General features: G+C 33.0%; 1 protein-coding gene across 1 annotated transcript in view; it reads right to left on the bottom strand.

Annotated features, from left to right (window-relative positions):
• Positions 1-18,287, bottom strand: part of LOC129807227 (transcription factor hamlet-like) — a 90,340-nt gene extending 72,053 nt beyond the window's left edge. Inside the window, exon 1 of the mRNA XM_055856347.1 lies at positions 16,623-18,287. The gene's annotated coding sequence lies outside the window, so the exon portion shown is untranslated. The remainder of the gene's footprint in view (positions 1-16,622) is intronic.
• Positions 18,288-20,038: the final 1,751 nt, after the last annotated feature.

Here is a 20,038-nt window from a genome sequence, read left to right as displayed (position 1 = left end):
AATATTAAAGGCTAAATTAAAAATATAAATTTATTATCCGACATAAAAAAAATAAACATAATGCTTTAGAAAAAATTTTTAGAATGATTCAACGGAATTAATCACAGAATCCAAAAAAAAACAAAAGTAATTTTGTAGTTTAATTAAAAAAATGCTGAAACATTCGTGTAACCTCCAAATCTTCATGATTTTGCATTTGTTGTTTCATGCAGAGCGAAATGTAGCAATAAAACTTACAAAAACAAACTTTTTCTCAAGTTTTTCTTACAAGACTTAACTCGTCACTTCGCTTCTTCACATCATCTGTGTTCCATCAAACGTGATTAATCTGGAAAAATGTTTTGCTTCATTGTTCATTCATTTACAATATTGTTGGACAACATTCGAAGTTGAAAAAGAGATAATTGAAAAATTCCGTTTCGTCTCTCACCTTTCCTTCTAATTGATGATGGAAGAAGGTTAGGTTGAAAAAATCCAATGGATAGATAAATTTAGACCATCACGTGGCAATTGAGAGACGAGCCAACAAATAGAGCGAAAATAATCTCTTCTTGCTCAGAATTCAATTAATTGCAGAATACACTGTTAAACTTAGATTTTAATTTCTTTTCCAGAAGAGTATACCGCCACATAAGTAGGACTTTAAGCCATTCTGACCAAGCATCCCACCTCTGCAGATTGCTCAAACTCATAACTTAGATGCTATAGCTGCTTTAATAGAGGTTTTTCGTTATTTGTCCAAGATAATTAAATTTGTTCAACTATACACATAATTGGGAAAACAATCGTTTTCATGAGTTCGTGTGTTTCATGGTTTTTACACCTTCCTGGCTTTTACACGACCGAATGAAACTATTTTGTAGATCACCTAAAGGATCGCTCACTATATCACAGGAGTGATGGTGCTATTCCAATGAAAAATGATCATGTTTTCTTAACAATTTACCGTTTTCAAGCGCTTCTGCATAATCGACTTTTCCTTCTATTGGTTCTTATCACAACTATTTGATGGTTTTAGAACACGGCGAGGACTGGAGAATACAGTCGAGACAGGAACCAACACGAAAAAAGTCGATAATGCAGAAGCACTGAAATCAATGATCATGAACTGGCGCAATGTACTTTCACAGGGACATCTTCGGTGTTCTCCAGGGAAAAAATTTCACCTTAAGATGAAAGCTTCCAGACCAAAAGCTCTGGGCAAGACGAAAAAAGTGTTTTCATCTTAGGATCACCTCGTTTTCACTATAGAACACCGGAAAAGTCCCTGTGAAAATGCATAAGAACTTGAGAACAGTAAAGCGCTAAAAACATGTTCATTTTTCATTGAAATACCAGCAAAATGAAGCTATTCCAATGAAAAGGGGAAATCTTCCTCTTGATCATATTTAGCACATGACTGTTCTAATGTGCTTTTGCATAATCTTCTTTTGTTCTCAGTCTTCGTCGTGTTCTAAAACCACAAAGCAATTGTGACGGGGACCATAACGAGGGAAAGTCGATAAAGCAGAAGCAGATTTCAGGAGTCGTGTACTAAAAAACATGCTCAGAAGAAAGATTTCTCTTTGTAATCTTTCATTAGAATAGTACTATAATGCAATTAAATTCTAAACAAAAGTTGAATCATTAGTTCAAAATCGGATCATAACCCCTTGAGAATAGTTCAGACTTCTCTAAAATTGCGAGACCAGTGCTAGTTTGCTGTTGATCTTAAGAAATCGTTATTAGGAATGATTCAAGGACATTTTCGTTTAATTCCCAAGTTTTCAGCCACATCTGTTATACTAGAAAAAGAGCTGTTTTTAATGGATGTTTCTTCCATGCACATGAATATTTTTGCAAGAGAAATTCATTTTAGTACGGTTTATCACATATGACCTTTCCTAACTTTCAGTTCTGTGCAACGGGTGGGAATCAAACGTAACTGTGACAGACGAGAAAGGGATCCATAAGCAAAAGAGATGAATTGGTGCTCTTACGAACTCCCCCACGAGATCCCCTTAATAATAATGACCTTAATTGACAATTAAAGACAATGAGTTCGTGTTGGATCGTCCGTTTATTGTTGTCCATAGTTGAAGTTCAAGTACCCTTTGTAAGGAGATTCCCGCCTAATAATTTTTTCTTAATGATTTCCATACCTGAGGAAGGAGGAAACAAGCTTCCGAAACGTCGTAAGAAGAGTAAAGGAGAGAAAAGCTCAAAGGTCAAACCGTGTTTTAATTTTCCCATTAAGGAGAATTAAACGTCAAGCTATGAATTCCATTCAAACTTTCTTTCTAAAAATTAACTCTTCCAGTGTCCGCTGCAAACATGGAACTACCCTGGCTTAGCTGATAATTTTTCTTCAAATTGTGCTAAAAAAAATAGTACAGACATTGCTAGAAATTGTTTTTTTAGTTTTCGGGACTTCCTGGCTGGGTAAATAAAAACATGTTTAAGGAAAGTTTCTTACATTAATTTAATAAATTAAAGCTAAATCAATTGATTTAAAATTTAAATTTACCGGATTTCATTTTTTTTTATTTTAGTACTAAATTACTAAATTCACTGTATAAAACTTGGAAAGCATGATACCTAGTTTAAGAAAGTGTAACGTGTTTTTTGCCTAATTATTATTTTTCTCTACTGAAGAAAAAACAATCACACAGAGTTCAGATCTAACATTAGTACAAATATGTACTAAATTAACAAGCTTGAGAAATTGAAGTATATTAAGATAAAAATAAAAGCAGATCGAACACATCGTAGAAAAAGCAGTATATGTAACAAACCTGCTAGTCGTGTTTTTCCTGACAAAGTGTGACGGAAATATAATAAGACAAAACTCATTAGTACATGTACTAAACGTTCCTTATATCTAGAAAAATAATCTTTTTTATTTTTGGTGTCTAAATAGTAAATTTAAAATTAGTATGTGTACCGGCTCTGTAGATAAGTTTTTCACAGATTTCTTTCTTTAATTTTCTGTTGTAAGGTGGTTTAGTACATACATCTACAGCATTTCAGTTTAATATTTTTTGGCATTTCCCAACGTTTCCAGTTCAAAGTAATAGCTCTATTATCCATTTTGAAAATTGCATCGCACTGAAATAGTTGTACATGGTTATTCTCAATCCAAAGTGGAAATGCATTATTGATACAAGAAAAAAATTGAAATATATTGCACTACCACCTTCCTCCCCGGTCTCAAAAGGCCAGCCCAAGAAGAATAAAAGATATTTTCACACTATAAATTGTTCGACTCAACTTGAATTTCAAAGCCACAGACTCATGAGAAATTTTCCCGCAATCTTATGCAATGTCTTTGGCAAAGTCTAGAGGCAATTCCGATGCGTACCAAGTTGGGCAGAGTGACTCCATATAGGTCAATTTTTCACACTCTTTGGATTTTTATTCTTCTCTCATTGACCCCTCTTCACTCTTTTGTACCTCCAACGAAAAAAAAAAACATTGTATTGTTTTCGAGTCGCGATTTTGATGCAATCAACCAGAGCGAGACCTCAATTTCAGCGAAGATGTGGGGTAAATTGTAATGTTTGAAGAGATGGACTTGAAATTTTCATAACATCTTCAACACTCTTTGTTCTTTTACATGAAGATACACAGTCAATTGCCTTGCACTTATGTTTCTCGTCAATTACGACTTAATGATTATGATGATATGTGCGAATATGGAAATAGCAAACACTTCTTACTTTTTTTTTCAGTGGAAATAAATCGGACAATTCCTGAGATTATGCAAAAATTAACACACTTGAAATTGAGGAATTTTCATAATTTTTTCTTGATCTTTTTTTTTAAGATTGGTTGACTAAAATGTTTTTACCAATATAACACATAATTTTATGTCACGAAGGCATGATCATTTTCAATAAGATTTTGCCAAGAAAAAAAAAAACAAGAAACATTCCAGCGAGACAATTAGTGAAGAAATCAAGAGTTTCTGGTATAATAAAGCTGCTAAAGGGAGAGCGGGGAATTTTAGTACATGTTTTGAAAAATAATTATTTCTAAAGCGAAGATTTAAGAATCATGTTTTCTTTCTTCTTTCTACATTATAAAAAAATATTTAAATTAAGTTCTCAAGCATATAAAAGGATAGGATTTATGGTGCTATTCCAATGACAAATGAAAAGGGGAAATCTTTCTCTTACATATTTTTTTTAGCACATGACTGTTCTCATGTACTTACGCAATATCGACTTTCCTTTGTATCGGTTCTTATCTCGACTGTTTTACCTAATCCTCTTCATGTTTCAAAACCAATAAACAGTCGCCACAGGAACTAATAAAAAGAAAAGTCGATTATGCAGAAGCACTTGAGAACAGTCATGTGCTAAAAAAATATTCAGAAGAAAGACTTGCCTCTCTTCATTTTTCATTATAATTTTTTTTTTAAATTCAGCTATATTGACACCTGTTTTTCAAATATTTTCTTTATTAAAAAAAACTTATGGTGAAAGGAACAACTATTGGCACTTTAAGAAGTCGTGTCAGGACTTGTTAACACCCTACTCTGTACCATTTGGAATACGAAATTTGCACATCTATCCTTATCAAAAAAAACAGACTAATGGAAAAACGACATATTATTTACATTTTATTAGATACTTTAAATAAATTTCAAGATTTTGACAAAAGTGTTAATAGAGGTTTCCTGTCGAAGAGGTGTTCCTTCGACCCTACTTTCCGGTAGACAAGATTTCTCAGATTAGGTTATGTAAAGTAAAAAAAAAATTGTTTTCATACCAACAGATGAGAGTTTTATATTTATGCGAGGAATTTTTAAAAATAATACAATGAACGCAACCCCTTGAGGAAAATCTACAATAGATAGGGCTTCATTCTGTCAATAATTTATGATTCCACTTTTAAAATAAGTGAATATATGAATAGTAGCCGGGGGGGGGGGGTCGCCAATGACCGTAAATCGATATCTTATACTACTAAACTTCTTGAAAAATTGCCGTTTCTACTTTGTCTGATTTTACAAATAAGAATAAATTTTTATCATTTTGAAAAAAAAAATTACATGACTGAAATGACCCCAATCTCCCTAATTGATTTGCATATTTGTCTAACAATATTAGCACTGTTTTTTTTTTTTTTTTGTAATTTCCCTGTGAGACAAAATAGATTATAAAGCATAAATTGACTGGAATGTCACCATAAAATTTATTGGTATGCTTCTAGAAAAAATTCTTCAGTTCTAGGTCTATAAATCAATATAAAAAATCTTTATGATAGTTCAAATCATCTGTTTTGTTTGGTGAACAACAGAAAACGATTTGGTACTAAATAACTTTTTTTTTTTGGAATAAAAATATCGACTCATTGGTAAATTTATTCAATCGATGGCAATAATCAGAAATAATACAAAAGTTTTCTTCATATACCAAACGATTAAAATTAACAATATTCGTGTCTCTGTGCTGGCGAGATTACAATATGAAACGACCACCCACAATGGACCAGGAGGGAATATCTTCTCAATAGACGTTCCATGCCGACCCAGAGAAGGAGATAAGAATGCAACCCAAGTGCCTGAGAGTCTCTTAGACTCAATTAATTTGGAATTCCTCAAATATCAGATTATTATTTTTGTATACAATTCCTCGGTGATTTTCCCTTCTCCCGGTCTTTTTCTCGAAAAGCTAAAACGAATTTCCAGGCAGTCTGGTTTGTACGAAATGTGTGACCTCCTCTCCAGGAGCTCATATTGTGCATATTGCGACGATATTTGCATATCTCTGTGAATATTTATTAATTATAAAGCTATAAAGTAAACGACAAAGGGATTCTGTTTCACTGATATAAGATACTTTGGTGTATCTGCACCTTCAAGTCATATACCCTTAACAATGGTTGCATGTTGAAGACTTTCGAGCAACTGGGTCTCCCGAGGAGTATTATCATTTTGTCACCTCTCTTTGTTCTCTGTCTTTAAGCTGTGAAATGTCTTGGGTATATCTTCACAAGTATAGCTCCTAAACACCTCTTGCTATATTTAAGAGATTGAGAACAATTTCTTCTCATTTCGTGGTAGCATGTTTACAAATAATGAGACGTAAAGAGTGTCAAAGATAAGAATGAGTGTTTTGTTGTTAGTGACTTGTGCTCCAGTGTCATAGAATAAAACTACAACCGCTCATGTGGTGCTTTTGATTAGCATATTCTCATTATATGGCCATATTCAGGTGGTAAAAGCACATTAAAGGCTCTCCACAGACAAAATACCATCTCTACATTGAGACAGGAAAAAAAAGTGTCACTGCTTAAAAAAATGCGGACAGAGGTCAGAAAAATCACACGCAGATGCAGAAATGAAGAAAAAAATGGGTACAATAAGAAAATCCAGTGGTTTAAATGAAATTTTCAGGTTCGTCGCTTGCTTAATAGCGTTGATGTCTTTTGTTTTCATATCCAACATACACATTTTTCACAAAACATTCACAATGCAACAATTATTTATAAAATGATGAAATTGAGGCGCGATGATGGAGTACTTTTGAGCCTGAGAAAATCTTCCAGATGTAAGGTACTTTTGATGATCTTCAGACAAAAAGATAAACAGGATCCTCTGTGACATATTTCTACATCGAATTAGTGAAAATGCTTCCAGTAACTTTGATAAATTTCAAAATTTAGACGCGGAGTATGGAGGAAAAGACACAGCATTTTTCAATGGATCTACATTGAAGAGGATGCAGAGATAGAAAAGGCACATTATTTAACAATTGGAGGGCGTTTCTTCACAATAATTTTTCTGATATTGAATAATTCATCGATGGGTATTCCATAGATGTAAAATTCAATAGGTAAAGATGTCACAACGCACAATCCCACCAAATCAGTGTCAACATTTCATATAAGACTGATTCTAGTACACTGATGAAAATTATTCAATGTTCACTGAAAGAGAATTTTAAGATTTTACATGAATTAATATTTGGCCTCTAAAAAATTATAACATAATTCTAACACAAAGTTGTATAGATCACTGAGAAAAAAATGGGGGTGCGTTTAACTTTTTTTCCTTATAATTTTAACACTTTTTAGGTGTAAAAATATATCAACATTTTCTTTTATGTTAATTTCACACCTATTTAAGGGTACAATTCACATGAAAAAGGGTAACTTTAACCCATAATACACCTAAAAAGCATAATATTTACACCGATTTCGGATCAATAATGCAGGGTAAAATAAACATTTCCGGAATGTTATTTTAACTTTTTCAGATTTCTCTCAATGGAGAAGCTGCAAAACAAGCTGCAAGCACGACAAAATAATTCTAATTCTATCAAATGTAAAACGCGAAATTTTCTTTTTACAACCTTTTGGCACATTATGTAAATAACCTTATTTTATATTGTAGATAAGCTTTTCTGTGATATTTCCTTCGACTATTTCGCTTTGTATATTTAATAAAATTTATACAATGGCGGTTTTAGTATTGCTCGATATTTCAAAGGGAAATTTAAAGGAATCTGTCACTTCAAAAATTGTCGTTGTTCTAAAGGGTCTAAAGCGTGATAATATTTATACCCTCATTCTTAACACCAAATTTTAAATCCTCTTGAATTTTTAAAAATAATTTTGAATAAATTTTGAAACAAATCTTTCAAAGTATTATCAGACTTAGTTATGAAAAAAAACGTCAGAAATGAAAATTTTAGATTTAATGTAAAGAACTTTTATTTGACATTTGTATTAGTACTTGTTCTAAAGATCTCGAATTTCTTTCTCTTTAAATTGAAAAACTTATGAATAGTCAGATTGTAAATGTTGTGCCTTATTTGATTTTTGTACGCTTCGTAAATAATCATTGAAGGTGACACTAAGGGGAAAGCGCGCTACCTTCGGACGACTCAAGCATCGGACAACTCAAGTTTTTTCCTATGTTCCTAATGGATTTCACTCATCACTCTTTACAAGAATTTTGAAGCATAGGACTAGGTATTAAAATGTATATTTATAATTGGTAAAATTCATTAAAACATATCAAAAAGAATGAATTGTTCGAAACTGAAGTCATCCGAAGGTACCGCGTTTTCCCCTATAGGAAACTGAACTATTTTTTAAATTTAGTACATACTTATGAAAAAAATAATTTTATTGCAATTTTTCTAAATTTTCTATTCAGAATTTCAAATATTAATATGAAACGTAAATCATATTTGTTAATTTTGTTTATGAATTATTATACCAAATAGATATGAAATATCAAAGGCCAGTAGTTTTAGTACATTGCTGTTCTAAAAGTTTTAGTACTTCTACCTGTTATTCAAATTTCAATTCTTTTCACTGATCTCTACAATTTTAGATTTTACGAGTAAATCTCAAAATTTCTACCGCAGAGAAGATATCTTTAGGACAATCCTAAAATCTATAGATGATGCAATTTTAAACTACAAGAATTCAGGTATCATTTTGTTGGAAATCACAAGGGTTAACTTTTTACCCTGCTCTGAAAAAAATGCCTTGTTAAACGAACAAATGTATTTTGTTAAAAATTTGTCAAAAGGATGTTGTTTATCAGTTTGACAAAACATTTTCTTACATTTCATGTGGAAAAAAGATCCCTTTGACAAATTTTTACAAGATCCAGTTGATCGCCGATTTGACAAAGTTTATCCATATTTGAAAATTTTAAAAGTGTTTTATACAAAGTACTCTGAAAAACAATTTTTGCCAGATTAACTGGAAAAGTTTGTCAAACGGATGTTCTTTTATAGAGAATATGGAAAGGTTTTATGAAATTTACGGCCAACTGGATCTTGTTAAAAGCTGGTTAAAGGATGTTTTTGCATATGACCTGTAAGAAAATTTTTTGTAAAATTGGTAAACAATATCCTTTTGTTAAAATTTTAACAAGCTCTATTTATCTGCTCAATAAAACTTTGTTTTAGAGTACGCTGGGATCTAAAAGATAGCCCCCTATAGGGGAAGGTACAGCAACTTCGGACAACTCAGGTTTCGAACAATAATTTTTTTCAATATGTTTTTAATGAATTTGACCTGTTGTCAAAAATCTCAAATTTTCTGAAAAAACATGGATTAATAAATCCATTTAGAACATAAATAAAAATTGAATTGTCCGAAGCTTGAGCCGTTCGAAAGTAGGGCGCTTTCCCCTAATTCAAAAAGAGCGATGTGATCTAAAGTATAGTTTTCTTTCAATCCTTCATATTAAATTGAGGAAATTCCGGTAAAGTTTATGAAGAGAATATTGAAAGAGGGTTGACACATTTTTTCCCATAGGAGACACCGGGGTAGAATTATTCCCAACGCACAATAACTTTTGTTTTGTAAACATGTTTTTGATATTTCAGTGAGAGTGAGTGAGATCTAAATCTAGTCATCTCGCTCACTCTTATAGGCAGTTCCGAAAACATGTTTACAAAACAAATGTTATTGTGCGTTGGGCATTAGCCAGCAAATAAATATTTTCTTTGCCTATAATTTGTGAAAAACATACTTGAATCAGACGGATAAATAGTAGTTCGCTCAATATTCTTTCTAAGAAAAACAATAACACCCCGATATCTAATTCTACCTATGACTAATTCTGTCCCAGTCTCCCTTAATATCTTTCCATAGATGTCACAAACGTTCGAATGACAATTTTAACATCTTTTCCATTTATTTTTGAAGGTAAAATTAAAAAGAAAATTGAATGGCTAAAGAATAATTTATAAGTGGTGTCATTACGTACACGTTAATAAAATTATTCCAAGTGGTTAGCCCCTTGAGTGAAAGTGAAATGTAGAGCAATATACATTAATGTCAATATTTGTACATTTTTGAGCCAAATTGTATTAGAAGAGAATTAAGGAATTATATGCATTCACTTTTATTTCCAACAATTCATCAATTTTATGGATCTCACGAGTTTCTTCTAGCAAAGAAAATTGCTTGAATTTCGCATTATAGTAGTGCCCTTGCTAATTTTAACCCAAAGCACATTGCTGTGCATCCCTAATTATAATCCTGGTACTGTACTGAAGCTCCAATAATTTGTTGAAAATCTCACATTGTAGGCAATTTGAGAATATCAAGCAGATGTGGTATGCTGTCGGGAATTGGATCCCAAGGCATCTAACCAAGTATAAGAGGATTAAACAAGAGACATTACAAACAGAAAGAGATTCTGGACAAAATAAATGAAGATGAGTGCGCGAACTCGCGTGAAGAGGCTGATGGTTGGTGAGTAATTTGTGCTTATTCGTGAAACATTTTACCTTTTAAAATATGAGAGAGAAAATGGTGATGAGAATGGCATTTGTCTTGATGCAGAATCGTGAGGAGTGCATTACAGAGCATAGGGGAAATGCTTCTAATTTTGTCCAGTTTCTTATTTTGGACACTTTGAGGATAACATTGGACACTAAAAATAAATTGATTAAAATGATGGATTTTTATTCCAATATTTGATGAAAAATGAATTCTATCTAAATATTTTTTTTTTTGGAAGATTTTAACACTAAATACGTTAAAATTTGAATATGATTTGAGTTGAAATTGCTTTGTTGAAAATTCAGTGTGAGCAAGTGCTTACGAGAAATATGACAGAACTTCGTGGCTTACTTCAGTCTTATTTAGTTTTGGTGAAGTACTAACAAAGTTTGTTCGCTGTTTTTGAGTGCTATTATTGAATATTCATTGAATATTGTGTTGATTCACGTTACTGATGATTTGTACATTTGACCTGAAGTGAGATTTGCCTTGTGAATTAGATTTTTCGTGTGAAAAATGGGAAATTTTTAAGACATTCACCAGTGAGGTGATGATTCTTATTTTGGACAGGTGTTTTTCTCACGAAATTTCGTGAAGTTTTAGCTTTTGTGATGACTAGGTTGGACAAATGCCTGGAGAAACAAAGGAGCATCATCTCTACGAAAGAGATGCAGTGAGAAATGCCTTGAAAGGCTCCCGGAAAGGGCAGGGAATGAGCAAATCCGCACGTACTTGGAGTACCGAAGTCAACTCACTTTAATGAATGATATGGAAAGTTTCTGGGCTTCTTGTGACATTCCACGTTTCCCTTACATGACCAGGAAGAGGACTTGGTAAGATTGGTTCATAAAATGAAGAACAATGGGCATCCTGTTGAGGCGGATTATCTGTCCAAATTTACAGACAAGTTGTAAAAATTAATAACCAAGTTGTCCAAAATAAGAGTCAAATTCACCTCTACATATCAATTCATTTTTAAACGTATTAAAACTAATTTTAGTAAAAATGAGATGATAAATAGCTTGCCAAGTTTCTAAACAATCCTTCTGAAAAGAGAGTAACAAGAAAAGTCAATTAGTATTGAAAATATGGCACTTCAAACTTAGGATATCGATGCTTATATGCAGACTGTCCAAAATTATAAGCACTTCCCCTAGTCCTATTCTGTATTTGCCTCAGAGACATATAGAGAAAAAAAGTAGATGATATTCCATTGAATTTGAACCTCATATTTTGATTCGCATTGGTCATAGTTTCATTGGGTGAAATTCTTTCATACAGCGGAAGTTGTTTTAAGGCAAAAAAAAAAGAAACATTGCTGTTGCGCATTTTCAACAAGAAAATTGTAACAATATATCTTATATGACAAATCACCCTTAATTCCGACGTTACTGTAATATTAGAACGGAATTGCTGAGCTAATTCTTTGTGGATTAAGGCGAGAAAATATAGAGAGTAAAAATTAGGCTTCATTAGGTGGTACTTAAGGTGGTGGAATGGAGTGAGAGAAGCCCAATTGTGTTGTTACTTCATCACACATCACTTTGCTCTATTGGACTAATTATACGGTGTCAAAGTTATTGCTATTAATTGCCAAAAAATTGTAAATATATCACTATTTTCCACACATTGAGACCTATGGAGCTAAAGTGCGAGGCATCAACAAGAAGTGGGTTCAAGATGATTGTTTATTTTTTTGCTGCTCCCCTTTATTCAAGCATGATCAAATGTTGATGGTATTTTGCTGTGGCTTTCAAATATGAATAATCATATATCAATGGAATACCCCGTGCTCTTTCTCTATCTCCACGAGATCATGGTGCTGATGATGATTATTATAAAGGCAACTCTAGAGAGCACGTGCTGGAATACTTTTTAATGGAAGATATTCTCTGGCCAGTTTCTAAAGGTATCAAATATGGTCACTACATACAGAGATATCATATATAACAGAATAATGAAGATGCTTTTGACTGTAATTTCAATCGACTTTTTTGATGCGCTCATTCAAACGTATATTCTGATCATATTTTTTTCATCATTATTTATATTTTATATGAATATCTCTTCATTCAAGATATTTGTGGAGGTTCTTGTGGCTGCTTTAAAGCTTTTCTCTTGTAAATGATATATTCAAATGCATTGAATATTAGAAATACAATTGTGGTGAGGAAAAGCAATATTGCAAAATATTTCAAGATGATCGAAAGAAATTTTTTTAAAGATAGGGGAAAGCGCGCTACCTTCGGACAACTTAAGTTTGGAACAATTCATTCTTTTCGATATGCTTTTAATGAATTTTATCCAAATTATAATATTATATTTTAATAGCTAGTCCAATGCTTCAAAATTCCTGTAAAGAGTCATGAGTGAAATCCATTAGGAACATATGAAAAAACTTGAGTTGTCTGAAGGTAGTGCGCTTTCCCCTACTGATATTAAGTTTTAAGAAAATAAATCTAAATTATTTGGAAACAATCGCTGTATTTTTTTTTAATTTGCTTTTTACATACCTTTCCCTATTAGCATTATTTTCTTATTAGGTTACGATAATTGCTGATTAAAGCTAAGATGTATTTAATATAAATATTATCGTAAGAGCGTGTTTATAAAAACTGTAAGAACTCATCAATGTAAGTCGTAATTCCATCTTTTCCTGAATAATTGTCTTTTGTCTATATTACAGATAAGACAAAGGAAAAGGAAATAATAAAATGTACCGTAGATATGGCTAAGTTTGCCCTCCTGGTATAACTTTGTCCCTGCTCTTCGTGCTTTTGTTTAATTCCAGCATTTAAGGATAACCATCTCCTATTAAAGATAATATATCAGATTGATGGAAACTGTCCTTAAGCACAAGCATTAAAGAAAAGCTTACGACCAGAAGAAAGGATAAAGTCACTCGCATCTACGGTAAAGCCCAGCACTTGCAACAATTTTAAACAAAAATAGTAATGCCCTTAAAGTAATGAATTTGTAAAAGATTAACAAATGAGAATTTTACTAACAATGTAAACAATTTTTAGTCTAAATTATGCATTAAACTGTTTTATTTTACGGTAAGTGCGGATGACTTTGACACCCTCCTGTTCGTAAGCTTTTCTTTAATTTTAGTGTTTAATAACCGTTCTCACCAATAAGATGTAGTAGACCGGATCTAGAATTTAAGGATAGTCTCTAACGCTCCGGTCTACCATGTCTGATCAGTGAGAACCGTTCTTAAATATTCGAATCAAAGAAAATCTTATAAACAGGAGGGTGTAAAAGTCACCCGTAGGGGACAAAATCACCCGTAGGGGACAAAGTTACCCGCATATACGATAATTAGAATTTTATATTAAATTTTTTATATGTTTTATTAATTATTTTGAATTTTCATTTCACCTTTTTAAATGAACACTTACTGAGAGGAAAAAAGGACTGAAGAATACAGTTTTGTATTTTGTTATTAAATTACATAATAAGGGGGTAAAAATGTGAATGTTTGGTTGCAAATTTCAGTTACTTGAGGGTCGTCACTTCTTCTTATATTAATCTTTAGAACCCTTTTAAAGGTAGTTTCAGAATTTTTAATATTTTAAAATATTTCTTCAGAATATTTTTTCAATTTTTTTTCTAATATTTGAGAAAAGTGATTTTCAGCGAAAAATAATAAAATTCGGTTTTCAAAAAACTTTAGTACTGCCTGGAAATACCAGTCACACAATTCTCTTTTTAATTTTTATGGTAGCGGAATATTCTTCCCATTGATTGAATCGAATAACACCAGAAACAAAATATCCACTTGAGCTAAATTTCACATCTTAAGAAAATTAAGAATGTAAAAAGTATTAATATTCTTTATGTTCGATATCTGACGGATTATGCTGGATTCAAATGGTCCAGTCTTCGTTATGGGCAGCTCCTCTTTCTCAATTGAAAAAATTCGAAGTTTTCTCCAAAACTTTCAATTCTTGGTATGGGTCTTCCTCAGTTTGTTAATTTTATGAATCCCGGCCAAAATACCGAAAGTCAAAATACCGAAAGCCAAAATCCCGAAAGCCAAAATCCCGAACGTCAAAATCTGGAAAGCCAAAATCCTGAAATCTTAAAAGTGTCGTAGCTCTCCCACGATTGCACCCTCGCTTGTTTGAGGCAAAGGGAAATTTTTTGTCTCTTGGGAAATTAGTTTACACATTATCCCCAATATAATTTCATCCCTTTCAGGATTTTGAACATTTGGAATTTTGATTTTCGGGATTTTGGCGTTCAGGATTTTGGCTTTCGGAATTTAGGCGCTCGGGATTTTGGCTTTCAGGATTTCGGCTACCTCCGAATTAGATCTTTTACTTAATCAGAAAACGTCTAACGTCTGCTTACATCCATATACATCACCACTAGCACCTTTTATCTTCTTAAGATTATATATAATTATTTTCTTGATTAAAAAACAATGTCTTATTGTTGGCTCACTGTCAATCGCTTTGTCTATCCATATTTATTGTTTTTATATTCCAAAATTTATTATTAATATAGAAATTATGATGGAAATATTATATTTAGACGTTTTTTCTCTTCTCAGAATAATGAACAAAATAAGATTATTGGTAATAACGAAAGATAAAGGGCAATATCATGATGTCTTCTAACTTATCATCTCATTGACCGTTAAAAAGATGATATAAAGGAGTTTTGAAAGGCATTTATTTCTTTATTTCTTTTTATCATATTTAAACTTTTTCTAAAAAATCCGTTTTATCCTCAAAGATTAGTTTTACTTTCAATCCGAATTACTAATTGTTTCATTTTTAAGACCGTTCATTAATCTTAAAACATTTCTTAAACAGTTTTTCATAAAAATCCTTAAACAATTAAAGAAAACTTTAAGGAAATTTTATTTAAATTTTAAGTAAATTTTATTTGAAACTACAAGTTATACTTGAGCTTTAGAAAATATTTTTTTCTTTTTAAGAGCATTTCTTTAGTAGTTCAAAGCCTTCAGGCTACGGACACACTCTGACTTCAAACACTTCATATTTTTTTCCATATTCCTAACCAATATGGGATATTTTTCAGGAAATCTGTGACTTATGTGACAAAAATATGCAGTGTTTGAAGCCAGAGTGTGTGCGAAGCCTGAAACCTCCCTTATATTTTTTCAATCTAAATTAAAGAAGAGAAGTATTTTTTTTTTTGAAGCATTTAATTTAGATTACATAGACTTTAAACCAAACATCATATAACAAAATGGAATGTAAACGAGAACAACATCCGAGTATTCTTTAAAGAAGACTATATAAAATGGTTTATAGGTGGTTTAGATTTCTCTATTTCCAGCTAGAACATAACGAAAATTCCAGGAATATTTAACATTCTTTTTTAAGTCTGCAGACTTTCAAAAAACAATTCAAACATTAGCAATATTAACTTGATTTTAGATAAATTTGCATTTATGTATTTGCATTTACAAGTAGATTAATTGCCTAAATCAGGTTTTGGAATTTAGTAAGTAAACTACTATCATTAAAATTGTACATAATCGACTGAATTAATGTGAAAATTGGACTGGTTTTTCATCAATTTTCTTTTTGAAAAGGTTTTGTAAAGAAAGAAATATACATGTCTTATTATCCAAAAAAAAAAGAGTTCCTAAATTTTCTTTACATTTAATGGTCTTTCCAACCTTTTATACCAAATTATTTCCCATATTTAATAGAACGAATGAAAAATATTTTAATAAATTTATCTATAATATAAATTAAATTAAGTATGAGTTCCAAAAAAAAAATTTAAAGGCTCAATTCAGATTCAAAGTCCATTTAAACTTCTACAAAATGATAATAAACATGAAAAACTTCAACCTCCTGAAAAAAACTCCTAAAGCCCAGTATATCATTGTAACGGATATTTCATTTTATTATTTCGTTTTGATTTTTTAAATTAACATTACAAGATGTTAACCTGTATATAAACACCCTTCCATAAAGTGAAAACCTATGCATATCGCTTTGTCGATGCAATAAATCTGTGTCTCTGAAGCCCAATTATTGGGTGATGAATATCCGTTCATGTTGTACATTTCTCACTAATATCTCTTAATCTTGCAGAGATCTTGCTAAAAATAAGTCCTAAAAGACTTTTTGCCGAATGTTGCCCTTCATCGCAACATTTCTTTCCCACTGATATTCTTGTATTTCCTCCATTGGGAAGGTAGTCTTCTTATTTTCGTGTAACCCAATACTCCTGACTTTATTCTTTTTTGTTTATTGTGGTCAGAAGTGAAGAAAGTGTGAAATTGAATTTGCACTGTCTTTTTTCGTTTTTGCACACTTTAAATAATACCAATTTTAGGGGGACAATTTCTAAAAGAGAAAATGAAAGCAATGTGCTTTGACACTTACCATTTGAGGAGGTGCAAGAATATCTCCAAGCCGAGATCACAGTGGAGAATTGATCTTTCGAGCGAGAAGAATCACATATCATTGAGATGATATTTCTTGTTCATTTGCTTGAGATCAGTTAATCCACGGATAATTGCTTCACTTTTATGTATTACATATAAAATTTTTTGGTGGAAGGGAGTTTGAGAACAAGCACTTTCCAGAGGGAATTCCGCACACTGATAGATCACACGTGGAACTGATGGGATCCGTCGCTGGACAAGAAATAACTTGGGCGTCGGATTCAGGGGTGGAGGACCTTCACACCATGTACATCGATATGTATAATGCAATTACGCCCATATGGTACATGGATTGTTAATGAATTTCACGAGTTCGATCGTAACTTTTTTTTTTGGCGCGTTTATCACAACTTTTAATGCAAATCTTGATTGCTGCCACAACTTTTAATTACGGACCTCACCATTCACTTCTTCGACTTGCTAATTGCTCGATTCATTGAGTTTTTGACTTTTCTCTGCCGCAAGAATATCTGGTCATAATTAAAAATTTTCGTACTCCTTTTCGCCTTTACTTCCCTTCCTGCCAAACTTTTGGCACTCTCTTCTCACTGCGATTCTTCTTCAACCGCGATAATGTTTCCTGATCCACTTTTCTTTTCCTCACACTTTCCAACACAAAATGTGTCTCGTTTTTTTTTTCTACTTCTTTTAAATAGTTTCAAAAGATATAGTTTTTCACCGTACTTTTTTTTCCTCACAATCAAATTTCTTGTGCAAGAGGAAGACACTCACTGATACCGAATGAAATCAAGATGAAATGTTAACATTTATATCGTTTTTTTTTCTTGCTTTCCTACAATCTTGTTGTGACTGTTCGCAGCACAAATAAAACCAGATTGATGAGTAAAGAGTCACTTACTTTTATTTAAAATGCTGCTACAGTTTCACTTTACTATCTATTTATATTTTTTTAGTAGATTTTCTCTGCTCTGACCACTTGCAAGAGCACATTAATTGTGGTCGAGACGTCGCTTGATCATGCTGGTTGGCACCAAAAGGATGCAACAAGAATGGTGCGCAGAAGAAAGTGTCACGATTGAGGGAAATATCGGGCAGAGGTTTGTAGGGATCAGCTGGATTGGTACTAATCATTTGAAGTTAGTCACACATTAGGGAATGATCATTTTTCGGAGTTGGATGCATTCGACAAGGGTCCTTGGTAGTGGGACAACATTTGGGATGTATGAACAGTTTCAGGATTGAATAAATTATCCTCTAATCCCGGATCACTAAATCTTCAATGTCGTTGCAAGAAGCTTTCAGATAAATCTTAAGGACAATGTCTGATCACTAATCCAAACAAGACACAGTCTTAACACAAAATTCCACAATAGAGTCACCACGTGTGATAAAATCCAGTAAAATAATATTTACTTCTAGACAATTTAATCTTAAGGATGATCAAGGCACTGTCACTAAGAATGTTGAAGATAGATAAATAGATCACACTCTCGACTCGTCTAAAGTCCACTAAAAATGCTCCGAGTATCCGTCAATATGGTTCAGTGAGCGAAAGACAATTATTGCTACAGCAAGTATCAAGTACTGGAAACCACTGAAAACTGTCTTCTGTGTACCAAACAGCATTGGCTGGGCAGTTCACTTGGCAATAATATCAACAACAAAAGCACAAAAACAATCTCGACCGCGAGAGTACATAGAGCCCGCGCGCACGATGTTTGGTGTGGCTTTTCGAGGAGAGTATCATAAGTCTGTGTGATCCCCAATACCTACTTAAAATGAGAGAGAGAGAGAGAGAGAGAAACTGAAGCGGTGCTTGATCTGCCCTGTATGTGTACACACGATCTTATGTTGCAGGAAGGAGGAGAATGAAGCAGTTGCGCGCCGCACAAACATCATCGCAAGCATCGTCAACCAAGAAAAAAAAAAACATCACTCTCCCCGTGTGGGCACCAAATGAGTAAAATCAGAGCAAATGTCTCTCACTCTCTCGTAGTCTCTTACAGCCTAGGTCTCTTCCATACAAGCGCGACTCATTGGGGGAGCATGCTGAGTCAAAAAGTCCGCGCGCGCACGAGCACAAATCTCTTTGGGCAGCCACATACATCTCCACTTCTCCTATATTTTGCTCTGATTAATCTCTCTCTCATTCTCCCCATCACCTATCTCTGTCGATCATTCTTTCGTTATGTAAAATGACGGTTGACTCTCTTTTCACAGTTGTACATTTCTTCTCCCCATATAAGATACATATCACTCTTGGCGCATTGTATAATAAATCAGCAAGAGAGCACTTGAGACACTGGACAGGACGGATGGAGGGGCATACCAAGGAAAATTTGATCTCTTGCTCTTTGGCCGAAAAAAAAAGTGCATCGCACAATTGAAAGTGTCTGTTGCAAGTCTCTTGGGAAGAACCGTCATCATACCATCCTTGAAACTTGCATAAACACTCCACTGATGACAGCATCAAAAAGTCCAGTCTATAATAAATTTCCCGAAAATGTGTTTCCGGAAAACGATATTGGCAGAAAAAAAAGAGAAATATCGAGAATTCCACCTTAAAGGTTTATTGCGAAACAACAGAAGAATTTAGTGAAGAAGGAAAATACGGAAGATATCAAACGGCCGAAAGAAAGAATCAAAACAAAACAAAGATAACAAGACCAACAAGACCACTGAGTCATTCCAAAGAAGGAATGTCTTGAGCAAGATGTTCTGTATGCAAAAGAATAAGTCTTAGAACACCCTAAAGTCGGAAAACTAAGATGTTAGGATAGGTAGTAATCCAGATATCTTTTCATTTGACTTTTGTATTTATTGAAATGCTCTTAAGACCTTCCTTTTGCGATTAAGATAGGGAAGGGTGGGACAGCTTAATCTTATGTATGAGTTCGAAGAATACACGCATTTAAAAAAAGATTTTTTTTTAATAATTTCAACTAATTTATAACCAAGGAGAAACTAACAAGATATAGCTTGAATGTAAGTTTACATTATGTCAAACTGTTTCGTCCTTCCTTCGATATATTTTAAAAATTCTTTTTATTTTTGAGACTGTGAGACAGCCAGAAAATGAATAAGATTATATTCCCTAGACCTACGTTAATATCAGACCATGACTGATATGATGAGCAAGTTAAGGCGAACGAATCGTTGTCACAGGACCAGGAGTTCCATGTGCACAACGGGCTCAGACAGGGGACGAACTATCGTGTTTTCTCTTTAACCTCAATCAGGGGGTCATTCTCAAAAAGTCCACTGAGCTCCTACCCTATTCTGGCGATATAGATATCATGGAACGTGGTCCTAGAGTTTTTCAAGAGTCCTTAATCCAGATTGAACAAGTATCAAGAAGTCTGGTCTGGAGATGCAGATAAATGAAAGCAAAAC

The sequence above is a fragment of the Phlebotomus papatasi genome, chromosome 3 (assembly GCF_024763615.1).
Source record: "Phlebotomus papatasi isolate M1 chromosome 3, Ppap_2.1, whole genome shotgun sequence".
NCBI classification, from domain to species: domain Eukaryota; kingdom Metazoa; phylum Arthropoda; class Insecta; order Diptera; family Psychodidae; genus Phlebotomus; species Phlebotomus papatasi.
The sequence above is the reverse complement of the archived record's forward strand: the minus strand, read 5'-3'. Positions and strand labels throughout refer to the sequence as shown.